Source organism: Lissotriton helveticus, chromosome 6, assembly GCF_964261635.1.
Source record: "Lissotriton helveticus chromosome 6, aLisHel1.1, whole genome shotgun sequence".
NCBI classification, from domain to species: domain Eukaryota; kingdom Metazoa; phylum Chordata; class Amphibia; order Caudata; family Salamandridae; genus Lissotriton; species Lissotriton helveticus.
Genome location: NC_136067.1, coordinates 2,039,764,394 through 2,039,779,183, shown reverse-complemented (window position 1 = coordinate 2,039,779,183; position 14,790 = coordinate 2,039,764,394). Strand labels below are relative to the sequence as shown.

The following is a 14,790-nucleotide window of genomic DNA, read 5'->3' as shown; positions in this document are numbered from 1 at the left end:
CCCCCAGTCGTGTTTGCACACGTGATCTCAGGCACCCCCCTCCCTTCACCAGTGTGCAAACGCACCCCGTGGCGCGTTTTCAGAGGTAGTTTTAATCCCCTTGCCCTATTATATACTAGGGGCTTACAGAGGAGGTCATGCTAATCACAGGGGGACCCCAACGCATCGTGTTCCCTAGTGTATGTAGGTGTTTTAACTGTATTCCAAGTGTATTTTAACATAGCACTGGCTCTAGGACTGGTTAGTCAGACTCAGTTACCACCAGTACCCGTCTAAAAAAGTTGATGGTACAGAATGATTTTGCAACAAGGCTTCTTTCTGCAAGTCTTGTTTCTTCCTGCACTTTTCTTGGTCTTTGAGGGCTTCTGTTGCTTCTTTTTGCATTTCTTTGGCTTCTGTCTGTGCGTTTTTTCTTCTTTCTTCACATGTCCTACCTCTGTAGGCATAGTTAGAAACTAGCATTTAAAAAACCTTACAAATTCACTGAAAAAAACCATAGGTTTCAGACACGTTGTAGTTAGGAATTAGCATTTAAAAAACCTTACAAATTCACTGAAAAACCCATAGGTTTCAGGGGCGTTCTTGTTAGCTGTACATTGCACTCGTACAAAACCATTGAAATTCCCTGTTATAGTTAGTTCAGCTAACTATAACTCGCGCGCCCGCAATGCACTGCTGATGACGTCACATATTACATCACTCATGACATGGTCAGTGACATCACTGATTACATCTCAAATGACATCACTGATGACATCACCCTTGTGATAGAGTAGCAGACCTCCTCTCACCCTAATAGAACCTTTGATACATACATTCAAAAATAGACACTAACATTTTTTTAAAAATGGACATACCAATACCAGTTACAACAACCTATTCAGTAATTCCAAGAACTACATACACATCCACTCATTCACCAAAAGTCCTATATAGTCACTCATACATGTACTCATTCATCATATGTACTCATACACCTATACATCCTGTTACACACCCCCACTCATTCAGTGTTACTCACACACAGTCACTCATGCTAATAAAGAATCAAACATCCATTTACTTGCAGATACAGTTATACACAAAACAACACTTACTTCTACAGAAACTTACACACTTACTCTCTTAAGCAATCACTTATAGAAACAAATACTAATTTATACAGGAACTCTTCCAATCTCTCACTCTTACATATACTCACTTATATACACCAATACTCACATACACTAGTTTAAAACATATGTAGTTACTCATACAGACACTATTGAGACAGTCATTCACTCACTAACACATCCACACACACTCATCCGCCCATACAGTCCTTCATACATGCTGTCTCCAACACATACAAACAGTGAGTCACTCATTCATGCATCTATGCACTATGTAATACCCCCCACCGAACCATACAGACTCAGACACTCATACTGATACTCCAAAAACAACTAATAACCCATATAGACACTGATGTAGCTACTCACCAACCCATGTAGCCACTTATACACAAAGTGAGAGACTGATACAGATATTTACATATTTAAACATTACTCACTAACCCATGTATTCACTGAGATGCACTTAGATATACAATCAATTTTTCCAGAAAAAATAATCATCTATTTAGACACTTATATACCCATTTATTCTTCCATCGACCTTAAGATATACATATATAAAACATATTTAAGTTTGGTTTGTTTGCTATTTTCTAAGTTTGGTCCTTTTTTAAATAAGGACAAGGATGTGTTACTAAATAATGAGGCATTGGGCCCCATGTTCTAGGTCTACTAGGACACTACTTTTAAAGATATCGGGGACTCCCATCTCGTCGACGGGGAATGATTCAAGCATGTGAATCTAGGAAAGTTCCAATAATGGAGTAATGAGCCGGCCCCTGAACTCTAGTCAGCAGTTTGGGTTTAGGTGGATGCCTCATGTGTGGTATGATAGATATCTGTAAAAAGTACGGGTACTACTATTTTCTCCAAATCCGAGCCAGAATTACCATAAGAAACCTGTGCACCAAGAGAAATTGGTTCAGATAACAGACATCTACAGAAGCCTCTCACCCTGTATCTGGAGAGAAGGCGTGTGTTTGATCGTAGAGGGATGCAAGTTACTTCCAACACATGCAACAGCTCCATTACCCAGTACGGCTTTGGCCACGCTGGGGCTAGGAAGATAATACAGCACGGTTCCTGTTTGAAATGGAAAACGGACAACAAAAAAGTTTTTTTTTTTTTTTTTTAAAAAGTACTCTAATGTACCGTATAAATGTTTTTTCTTCTCGTTTATGGCTCACAATGTCTGCAGACATAAAAATGCCATGTCAGGTTGGTCTGGCTAGAGAAGAGATTCAGATACACCTTGCCCTAGATTAAACCCTTTGTCTATTTGTCTCGAATTAAACTCCCTTTCATGATACTTTACTAATTTGCTAAGCAATTCTGACCAAATCACTGGCTCGTCTGACTGGCGTTTTACTCTTCACAACACACCATGTTGGATTGCCCAATCAAAAGAAGAAGGGAATCTCTTGAAGAAGAGGGGATGTCAACTCTTTATGGTTGCCAATGTAAATGATGGAATTGGTGTTGAGAAAGGCCTGCACGCCTCGTCTATTTCATCTGAGTTCTAAAACACTGATGTGCAGCTGTGGTTTATGCTATGTCCATAATTATTTCAGGAAATGCTAATGAAGATGTGCACCTGAACTGTTCATTGGCTCATCTGTTAGGATGAAAGAAGTCTCTTGCAATTGGAAGATAACACCTCAGAAAGATTTCCTTCGAATGAGGTGCGAATCAACATGGACGTCTAAGGAGTGAAAGATTTGCACCCACTGACTGTGCAGTTAACTCTTGTAGTGGTTGCATGCAGAGATGGAAATGGGGGGGTAAAGTAGACCTCATTCCTAGGAGTAACTTGAAAAGTCGTAGTGAAGGTGAGTAGGCACCTGCACATCTAGCTAGCAACTTGCCAGTGGTCTTCAGTTACTGCTTGTTCCAGCTGCCGTATTTTGACCAAGTGACACCGCCGCTGCCTGGTATTTGCCGCTTGGGTTTTTCCAGCTCACCGTACTTTCTGGCAAAAGAAGTCCTGCCCACCCCTGGACCTACTTAATGCAGGTCGCAGCACGAACGAAGGCAAGCCGGTCTGCACCCAGCGCCAGAAACCCTGGCCCCACGACCATCCAATGCAACACTACAACCACAGCCCCCACCCAAGGAGGACATTTCTCCTGCACTCACTGCAATTTCACCTGTGACAGCTCGGATAAAGACACCATCAACTCCAAACAACGGACCCATGCCACCACCATCACAAACTAATTGTCTGGAAGTACTCCACCAAAATCTGGGACCTACTCAACAGCAACACACGTGCCCTTCTTTCCGGACTGAAACATGCTTCAACCCAGTCTCCAGCCCGGACATCACTGCAGGCATCTCGCCCGCCTACAAAATCATTCACCAGACTGACCCCACAAACCAGGCGGAGGACTCTCGATCATCTACAAAAACAAGATTGACTGCACTACCTCCACAGACTTGGACACCAACCTCATGGAACATCCCCACTTCAAAATACGAACGGACTACAACACCAACCTTAAGGGAACCCTTGCCTAGTATGGGTGGAATTATGCAACCACATTGCAGACTTCATTTCTACCCTCTCCATCAGATCAGCCAACTACATTCTCCTTTGAGATCTCAATTTCCACCTGGAGGACAGCACAGAAACTAACTCCACTGCTCTCCTCGACAGTCTCAGCAACCACAGACTTACCCAGTTTGTCCAAGAACCAACAACAGGATCAACACAACCCACACGACCCACACGACCCCGCTCACACTGTTCAACCACTACATCATACATTTCAAGCTACAAGCCCACCAAGCCACTTCAGCAGAAAAGATCAAACTACCATCAAGAAACTAGGGCAAAATAGCCAAAGAAAACGGGACAAATAACCTACAGGAACGCCCACCCAACCGCACTGAAAAACTCTATGTATATACCAAGCGCTTACTTAAATCACTCACTGACTGCACCAACCACATTGTTTCCTCTAGAAACAAGATCTACAAAATCAACAAAGGACCCAGCAGGTACATGAACGGCCTCAGGGAGTCCGAGCTTCACTGCAAACCACTTGAGAGAAACTAGAGATTCGACAAAAACACCACTGCAAGATCCACATACTAAGTCGTCCTTAACCTCTATCACTAACAACTATGACACGCAAAGTAAAAGGCCCTAACTCTCAGACTTGACGCCAGCTCCAACAACAGCTAATAACTCTTCGCCATAGTCAAGAAGTTCTCCAAACCCACCGTTGCCAATAACAGCATCATCCCATCTGATGCACTCTGCAACAACCCCTCAAACTTCTTTCAAACAGAAGGCTGACAATATCTACAACACATTCGACCCACAGCATACAGTTAGGAGGTCCCCCCCGATCTGCCAGAAACCTTCTTCATCGCCAAACAGCAGCTACAGACCTATCTTGCTCCTGCCTTTTCCAGCTAAAGTCATTGAGAAAGCCATCAATACCCAACTCGCAGACCACCTAGAACTCCATCATATTCTAGACAGGTCTCAATCAGATTTCCGCAACAACCACAGCAGAGACAGCCCTCATTGCGTCCACCAATGACATCAGCAGCATCCTCGACTGAGGAGAAAAGGCACACCCATCCCCCTCAACCTCTCCGCAGCTTTCAATACGGTCTCTCACAAATCACTCACCATAAAGCTTCAGCACTCTGGTATCTATGGACTGACCCTCAAGTGGATATCCTCCTTCCTCATGGATAGAACTCAACGAGCTAGAATTCCCGCTCTATACCGTAGATCCCAAGAAACTCATCTGCGGAGTCCCTCATGGATTGTCTCCTCAGACCAACACTCTTCAATGTCTACATGACAGCCCTCGGGGACATCGTCAGAGTCCACGGGATCAACAGTTTCATACGCCGACACACAGCTCATCCTCTCCCATACCAACTCAACCAGCACTGCCAAAGCAAACTTCCCCGACTGCCTGAGCAACATCACTGCTTGGATGAGAAACAACTGCCTTCAACACAATACAGGCAAAAAAAAAACGAAGTCCTAATATTCGGCAACAACCATTCCTTCCTGGGACGCAGGTGGGTGGCCCTCTGAACTTGGCCACCACCCACCACTGTGGACCATGCCAAGAACCTCGGGATCATCCTGGACACCAACCTCTCCATAAGCAGATAGTTCAACGCTGTAACCTCATCATGCTACCAGATCCTGAGATTACTACTCAATATTTACAAGTGGATCCCACTGAACACCAGATGAACGGTCACCCAGGCTCTTATCACAAGTATACTTGACTAGGGCACCGCCATCTACATCTGAATCCCAGCCCATGTCCTACGCATACTCCAAACCATTCAGAACGCTGCCGCCAGACTCATCCCGAACATCCCGCAAAATAACCACATCTCTCCACACCTCAACGATCTCCGCTAGCTCCCAGTCCAGGAAAGATGTAAGTTCAAGTTACTCACCCATGCCTACAAAACTCTCCACACCACCAGCATAGCTTAACTCAACCACTGCCTCAACTTCTACCAACCCACCAGACACCTTTGATTTATATCCCAGGCAAGAGCACACCTCCCTTGCAAAAAGAAGACCAGAAGCAGAGGATGCTTTTTCTCTTATCTCACAGCCAAGATCTGGAACGACTTTACGTAACACCCAAGAACCTCCTCCTCCCTCATGGACTTCCACCAAACAAAAACTCAATACAGGCTCTTCCAGATGAAACTGGCATGTGGACAAATGAGTCTACTTTAGGGGCCTGCGTTTGGAAAACAAACATCTGTTTTTCAGCTACAAGATACCCATCTGGATGAATGTGTGCTTTACAAATAGAACATTTTGGGGGTGGATTTTTTTATAGCACAAACTTGACTTGACCCGAAGGTATCAGAGCGCTTTACATGTGCACCAGTTGTCTTACAGACGGACACATTCATTTTGCTAGGCATGGGGAGACTAAGTGATTTGCCCAGAATCACAGGATGTTGAGAGTCCCTGCCGAGTTTCGAACCCGCTGCCCTAGCTTTGCGGTTGCCTGCTCTAGCCATTAGGCCACAGATATTATGATTTCCTCCTCCTCGTCAGCTGGCCCTACTCCGCACCTGGATACCTTCTAGGATGATTAGCCACGCTATACAAATTCACATAACATAACTATATGAAAACCTTTGGAACCGCTATTGCATTGATATATTCTCTCAACGAGCTATATGGGGAAAATACTGTTCCTACCATTATATCAAGAATTACTTCTGCCTTTCATGAACCTTGAACATCTCTACATGACTCAAAAGGGCAACTATACAATATTTATTTGTATTTTCAAGTGATTATGTTTGCAACTATTTGATAGTACAACTGCACAGGCATACATTTTGGAAAAGGAAAATGCTACTTACCAGTATGCATCTGTTCTTGGCATGTAGAGCTGCAGAGTTGCACACTGTGCATAGATCGCCACCTAGTGTTGGGCCCGGATGTTTGCAGTTTGTTTTTGTCCTGAAAAGTTTTGGAAGTCACGAGATAGGGGACTCCTCCTCTGGACCATACTGCGCATGGACATCGGCTCCATCCTTAGATTGTTTTTCGCCATTAGGGAAATGATGGAGTTTTAGAAGAAAAGGAAGGATGTCCGTGTAAACTGTATCTAATTAAGATAATACTGGAACAGACAAGGGTAGCCGGCGAGGCGGGTGAGTGTGTGCAACTCTGCAGCTCTATGTGCCAAGAACAGATGCATACTGGTAAGTAGCATTTTCCGTTCGAGGCATATGAGCTGCAGATTGCACACTGTGCATAGATTGTATAGCAGTACCCACCGTTAGAGGCGACCACCCCTATCTGTTGCAGTAGTTTGAAATAATGTTTTGAGAACAGCCTGGCCCACATTAGCTTGTTGCTTAGTTTGCACATCTACACAATAGTGTTTTGTGAATGTGTGCGGTGTAGACCATGTAGCTGCTCTGCAGATGTCATCTAAGGGAATGTTCCCTAAGAAAGCCACTGAAGCCCCTATTTTTCTTGTAGAATGGGCTTTGGGAGGAAAGATAACGTTAGTTTTGCTTTGTTGTAGCAAATTTGTATGCATTTGACAATCCATCTAGCTATCCCAGCTTTTGATATTGGATTACCTTTGTGTGGTGGTGAGAAAGACACAAAAAGTTGTTTAGTCGTACAAAAAGGTTGTGTTCTCTCTATGTAGTATAGCAATGCTCTTTTCACATCCAGGGTATAAAGAGCTCTTTCTGCTACTGTTTGTGGCTGCGAGAAGAAAATTGGCAGTTCCACAGATTGATTGAGGTGGAAGGGAGAAATGACCGTGGGTAGGAATTTTGGATCAGTACGGAGAACAACCTTATTATGATGCATTTGCAAGAAGGGTTCCTGAATGGTTAGTGCTTGTAGTTCACGAACTCTCCAAAGAGATGTAATAGCTACTAGCCGAATGAGAACAATGTTCAAATTCCACACTGGTGAAGGTGGTACTCTGGGAGGAATTATTCTCTTAAGGCCTTCCATAAAGGCTTTAATAGCAGACACTCTGAACAGACATATGTGCTGTCTGTTTTGAAGATACGCTGCTATGGCTGCAAGATGTAGTAGGGTGACCAACCGTCCGTAAATTTCACGGACCGTCCGTAATTGGGACCTCCCGTCCGTTGTCCGCGAGGATCCCTTTTACGGACGCCTTTTGTCCGTAATTTTGGCCATCACAGGGAGCAGCACTGCTTCTGTGTGAGAGGCCCCCCCACCCCATGATGGAGCCATCTTGCACTCCTCCTGGAGCACAAGAGCAGCCCCACCTGCCCATTGTCATTCTGTATGCCGGCTGATTGCCACATACAGAATGTCAATGGGGCAGTCTGGGGTGTGACAGCATGTGGCGGCCTCCTCCTGCCACAGTGTACAGGAGGGCAATCTGTAAGATAAAAGGTACAACGCCCATGCAATGCTGCAATGTTAGAAAACAGTTTACATAGAAGACACTGAGTCGGGCCTTGTTCTTAGCGACGCTGGTGATGCAGTGGCGGACTCGGTGTGCTGTGTAGAAATAGTCCTGGTACGGGATACCATGTGTTACCACCTCAGAGTCCATCACAAATCCTTTGCTCTTTTGACTTGATTTATAAAGTGTCTGGGTTTCTACAGCAGGGCAGACTTGGGCCCAAGGGGGTTATTGATGGGGATGGTGTAGAAGCTGATCCGTGTGTGCTTGCTGACACCATCGCATGCCCAAGAATTAAGTGTAACATCTGTAAACTTGCGTTGATCCAGAAATTCCAGCATGAACTGTGAATCGCTGAACAACATTTGCTGCAGTTTCTCGGCACTGATGTGGTAAATAGAGTTGATGTGAAGACGTCCATTGAGGTCAGAGGTAAAGGTTTCCAACTCTCCTTCCTCTTGAGTGCTGGAGGACGACGAAGAGTTGCTCATGTCTGTGGGGAGGTCCTCACTGTTCAGCAGGTTCAGAGGCGGCAGGTTGTCCAGCAGCAGGTCGGCCTTGGGGTGCTCTTACGGCAGTGGGGAGAGTTACACGGAGCTCATACTAGGGGAAGGGGATGAGCACGAGTTTGAAATCAATGACAAGACTTAAATTAAGGACATGTCAGAGGCCCTGCATTGGAACTGTGCAGCACTCTGAAGAGGACCATATGCTTGATTGTTTGGTGTGAATCATGACTTAGAGTTTGAGAGAAGGATGCAGTGTGCCCGTGTTTATTTGGGGTACGGTATTCAGGTTGAATTTGTTTCAATTTAAAAAAAAAGAAAACATGAAGCCTGTGAAACAAGTTAAAAAGAACAGGTTATGTTCTTTCACTATCTCATCATTTTAGAACTGAAGTATTTTCAATATTATATTCAACAAAGCCATGGTTACTGCTTTTTTATTTAAAGCAAATAACAACCATTGACAAAGCCAATAGTCCTGGCTTGTTGTTAGTGTAATGATACTTACTGTATTATATATCTGGATGTAATAACAGAAACAACATAATACCAGTTGCGCGAAACACTATGCTAAGCACAGATTTTTAGCCTAGGTGATTTAAAACACAAGCTTAATTACATTGAACACCACCTTTGAAGAGGACCCCCCCGTTTTTTTACGCCTCTTAAAGCCCTGGAAACAACACCATGTCACAGTCACCTCACATCCTGGCACTGTGCATCATGCATGACTTCTAGTTTTCAGATTGCCTATGTGCAGGGGCATAGTGAACCCTCCCCCACTCCACCCCTTGCTTTAGGAACTACATACAGCAGGGGTGAAGCTCTTGATGGGCCTCTTCTGTCTGCAACTCTGTAGATCAAGGCTCAGCTCATGAGAAAAGATGGGTGAGTAAATAAGTGAAGGAATGTGTTAATGGCTGGATGGATTAGTGAAAGTATGAATGAATGAACGAACGGGTGAATGAATAGATAATGAAAGAAAGGATGGATGGATGAGTGAGTGGACGTGTGGATGAGAGAAAAGGTAAATAGATGGATGTATGGGTGGAAGGGTAGATGGATGGGTAAAAGGGTGGATAGGTGTGTGAAAGAATGGATGGATGGATAAATGAATGAAAGGGTAGCTAATGGGCGGGTGAATGGATAAGTGAAAGGGTGGATGTAACGATTGATGAGTGAGTGAAAGGGTATAGATGGACAAAAGGATTGATAGAGGAGTGAAGAAGTGAAAGGGTGGATGGATGAGAGAATGGATGGATGAGTAATAAGGTCAATGGATGGATTAATGAATGGATGAGTAGATGGGTGGGTGGAAGGGTGGATGGTTGGATAAGTGAAAGGGTGATGAAGAGAGAAAGGGAGGATGAATGACAAAGGGTGGAAGAATAAGTGAGTGGGTGAATGAGTAAGTGAAAGGAAGGCTGGATGGGTGAAAGGGTAAATGGCTGGATAGATGAGTGAATAGATGGGTGGGTAGAAGAGTGGATGGATGACTAAGGATGGATGGGGTGAAAGGGTGGGTGGATGAATGAATAATGGATGGATGAGTGAAAGGGTGGATGGAGGGATGAATGAGTGAAATGATGGATGGAAGGATTCATGGTGGATAGGTTTGCAAATGGTTGAATATGTTTGGATATAGGTGGGCACATAGATGGAAGGACAGAATGAATGGTGAAAGACTGAACGATATATAAAAGAATGATTACACCTTGTAGCACCCATTATCTTAAGTACCATTTCCTATACATTGACTTTCACGTTTATATGAGTCATTGTCTCTACATAATGTGTGTGTGATGTAACGCACTCTGACACCCTGCCCTACATACTCTGACTGAGTAACACTATAAAAGAAACTAAATACACATGAAAGATGGTCTATGTGAAGATGAGGGGCACCATTGGAGGGTGGTAGCAAGGCCGGACTGGCCAACCGGGCATCAGGTGTTTCCCTAGGAGGCTGGAAAGGGGGGTGAGCGGTTTTGTTACTTGGGGCTGGCACTGCCAAGTTCCTTGTATATCCAGTAGTTTTCAATCAACAATAAAAGCGGCCTCACTTCTATTCAGGTGTGGTTCACCATCGTCTGGTGACTAATGTGCCTGCTGGAGCGAGATGCCAGTTTTGAATCGTCTAAGGTAGCAAGCAGCGGCCATACTGAAAAACCGTGAAGTCTACGATTGTCTCAACCTAATATAAACTTATTTTGACTTGTACTTGAGTGGTTGTCTATTTACTTACTTATATACTATTGCGCATCCTCCTCTGACCCGTCTGTAAAACGTACCTTTTGTCTCGAAGTTTTGTCCTGAATTTTGACCCTTTGTCCTGAATTTTTACACTCGCCGTCCTGAATTTGCACCCATGACAGTTGGTCACCCTAAGATGTAGTCTAATAGACGTGTAGGCTAAGTTACATCTTTGTAGGTACAGTAAGTATCCTATGATGTGCTGAATAGACTTGTCTAAAGGATTAATATTTGTTGTGACAATATATTCCATTTAGCTGCATAGCATGCTCTAGTGGTTGGACGTCTAGCTTCTTTTATAACATTCATGCAGTCTGGAGGAAGGTTAAGATATCCAAATTCAAGGATTTCAGGAGCCAGATCGCAAGGTTGAACTGAGCTGGGTCCGGGTGCCTGATCTCTCCACGGTTCTGTGTTAAAAGGCGTGGAGATAGGTATTGTTTTTGGTGCGGCACTACAGACAGTTGTAGCGGTGTGGTGTACCACAGCTGTCTGGCCCACGTTGGAGCAACTAGAATGAGGGTCAGAGAATGTTGCTGTAGTTTGCGTACTACTAGTGGCATGAGTGGTAGAGGTGGAAAAGCGTACGCAAATTTGTTTGACCAGTTGATCCATATCGCATAGCCATTGGACAGTGGGTGTGGATATCTGGCGGCGAAGCTTGGGCATTTTGCTTTTTCGTGGGTGGCAAAGAGGTCTATCTGAGGTTGTCCCCACATCTGAAACATTTGGTTGAAGAACTTTCGGATGAAGTTCACATTCGTGGATCTGTTGTATTTGACGACTTAAGATTGGCCATAGTATTTTGAACTCCTGGAACATGCTGGGCTAGAAGGAATAGGTTTTGAGGTATAGCCCAACGCCATATGTTCTGTGCTAGTTGAGAGAGTTGCAGGGAGTGTGTTCCGCCCTGTTTCTGTATGTAATACATGGCTGTCATGTTGTCCGTGCATACTAACACGGCTTTCTTCGATACTTGCTTTTGGAAAGCTTTCAGTGCTAGGAATATAGCTAGTAACTCCAGATGATTGATGTGGAGTGACTTTTGTTGCGGAGTCCACCTGCCTTGTGTGGTGTGTTGCAGTAGGTGGGCCCCCCATCTGGACAGCGATGCGTTCGCTGTCAAGATTATTTGAGGAACCGGCTCTAGGCACTGTCGTCCCTTGAAAAGGTTTTTGGTGTTCCATCACTGCAGAGAGCGATGAGTCGACCGTCTACCAACACTAGGTCTGTTAATTGACCTTGATCCTGGTTCCATTGACGTGATAAGCACTCTTGGAGAGGACGCATTTGAAGTCTTGCATGGGGCACTATGAAAATGCAAGAGGCCATCATCCCTATGAGCTGCATAAACACTCGTGCTGGAAGGGAGTACTGTGGCTGAAACTTTGGGAGAAGAGTTTGCATGCTGGCTACCCTTGTTGGAGTGGGATAAGCTAGCCCTGCCGAGGTGTTTATTGTGGCACCGAGGTATTGTTGTACTTTGGATGATTGCAGATGAGACTTGGTATGGTTTATTGTGAACCCTAAGTTGTGGAGTAGTTTGATCGTGGCATGAGTGTGTTCCCCACACTGGGTGTATGAGCTGGCTTTATGAGCCAGAGTCGAGGTATGGGAAGACATGGATCTGCTGTCTTCGTAGATGCGCTGCCACTACTGCTAGGCACTTGGTGAATGTTCTTGGTGCTGTTGTGACTCCGAATGGGAGTACTTTGAATTGATAGTGCTGCCCGTCTATTACAAATCTGAGATACTTCCTGTGAGCTTTGTGAATGGGAATGTGGAAGTAGGCGTCCTTGAGATCCAGAGTAGCAAGGAAGTCGTTTTGTAATAGGAGAGGAAGGACTTGTTGGAGTGTGACCATGTGAAAATGGTCTGACTGGATGTATATGTTTAGCGGTCTGAGGTCTAGAATAGGCCTGAGAGAGACGTCCTTCTTTGGGATAAGAAAGTATAAGGAGTAAACTCCCTTGTTTTGTTAGTGCAGAGGAACTGGTTCTATTGCACTCTTTTCTAACAAAGATATTACTTCTTGTTTTAACAGTGCTAGATGTTCTTGTGACATTGGTCGCTGTTTGGGTGGTATGATGGGGGAGTAGATGTTAGTTCTAGACAGTAACCTGATTGAATAATTTGTCGCACCCACCTGTCTGATGTGATGTTGATCCAGGCAGGAAGGAATTGTTGCAGTGTTCCCCCCACAGGAGTGGAATGTTGGGGGGGAAGGGGAGAAAAGTCATTAGGTAGGGGTGGAGGCAGAGCGGGAGTTGTTGGTTTTGCCTCTGCCTTTGTTGTTGTTACCCCTGTAACCCCCTCTCTGGTAGCCCTTAGTGAATGTGGATTGACTAGGGGTTTTGAAAGAAGTGGAGGGGCTTTCAGAGGAGTAGCCTCTTGTGTTGCCTCTGTATGATGAGCGACGAAAAGAACGTCTGGGAGCTTGCAGCTGCAAGGCTCCCATAGATTTTGCCGTGTCGGTGTCTTTTTGAATTTTCTCTAAAGACACATCAACATTGGGGCCAAATAAATGTGATTCATCAAATGGCTGAATGAGGATGTCATTTTGTACCTCAGGTTTAAACCCTGAGATACGTAGCCAGGCATGTCTGCGCAAAAGTGTGCTGGTATTGATTGCCCTTGAGGCAATATCTGCAGCATCTAGGGCACAACGAATAGAAGTATTAGTAATATTTTGACTTTCTTGAATGAGTTCATTGGCCCTATTTTTATATTTGTCAGGCAGATACTGCATTATGGACTCCAGTTCATCATAATGTGCCCTGTTGTATCTTGCCAACAATGCTTGGGTATTGGCAATGCGCCAAATGTTAGCTGCCTGTGATGCTGTTCGTTTACAGGAGGAGTCAAGAAGCTTAGATTCCTTGTCTGGTGGTGAGGCCTCACCTGATGTCTGTGAATTGGCACGTTTACGTGTGTTAGAAACTACTAAGGAATCAAGGGTAGCTGGACCTCTAATGTAAGCTGGATCTGTAGGCCCGGCTTTGTACTTTCTCAATGCGGGGGTTGAGGACTCGAGCTCTGACAGGATCTTTAAAGACCTCTGTAGCATGCTTAATGACCCCCTTAAGCAATGGCAGTAGACCGTTGCGTATTATCGAATGATTCCTCCAAAGTATCAGTGTGTAAATCGACCCCATGGTACTGGGCAGCCCTCTGGACTAGTAGGTTAAAACCTATAGTGTCCTCTGGGGGGGAAGGCCTGGAGGGGTATACATCGTCTTGAGGGACGTAAGGCACATCAGGGGTGTTATAATCATCCCATGAATTAGGTGACCGAGGAGGGCTATTGTCCCCTACAGGCACATAAGCACCCCCACCCGTGTCATCAGAGTCTGTGTCTACATCATCATCAGGAGGAGGGTATGGTGTAGAAAGATGTGGTGGAGGGGGTGGAAGAGTGTGGAGAAATGGAGAAGGGACCCTTAATGGAGAGGTTGCAATGGCTCTCTTCTTTGGAGGAGGAGGAGGAGGTGCAGGCGCCTCCAGTGGTCTCTTTTTAGAGGTAAGAGTCAGTTGTCAGTCTTAGGATCCTTTACAAGAGTCTTTTGAGTAGGATCTGGTAGGAAAGGCTCTTCTGTGGATGGCAAGTCTTTTGTTTCGAAGGTCTTGGTACCGGAGCTTTTTTGGGCACCGATTCGGTAGCTGGTCTAGAGTCTTTTGGTTTAGAACTGTGACCCTTGTCTTTAACTGGAAAGTGTTTTTTTCGGTTCCATGGGTTTTTTCGGTTCCCAAGCGTGGGAGTCGGGACCTTTAGGCAGTTTTTTACTCGGCTCCGAGGGCGGTTTTGATGTGGATGAGCCGGTGCCAGTCTTTGGCGCTGAGTGCTTGGGTGTCGAAGCAGCTGTCGGCGTGGTTGAGGAAGATGGTTTCTTTTACGGTGTCGGAACGACTCTGGGAAGAGGCTGACTCGAGCACGAGCAGCCTGAGGATTAGTAGGCTTCTTTGCCGAGCATGAGGGCGGGGCGTGGGAAGCAG

The 14,790-nt window shown here is 45.0% G+C and overlaps 1 protein-coding gene across 1 annotated transcript in view; it reads right to left on the bottom strand.

Annotated features, from left to right (window-relative positions):
• Positions 1-14,790, bottom strand: part of TMEM214 (transmembrane protein 214) — a 418,213-nt gene that overhangs the window by 270,330 nt on the left and 133,093 nt on the right. The gene's annotated exons all lie outside the window — the stretch shown is intronic.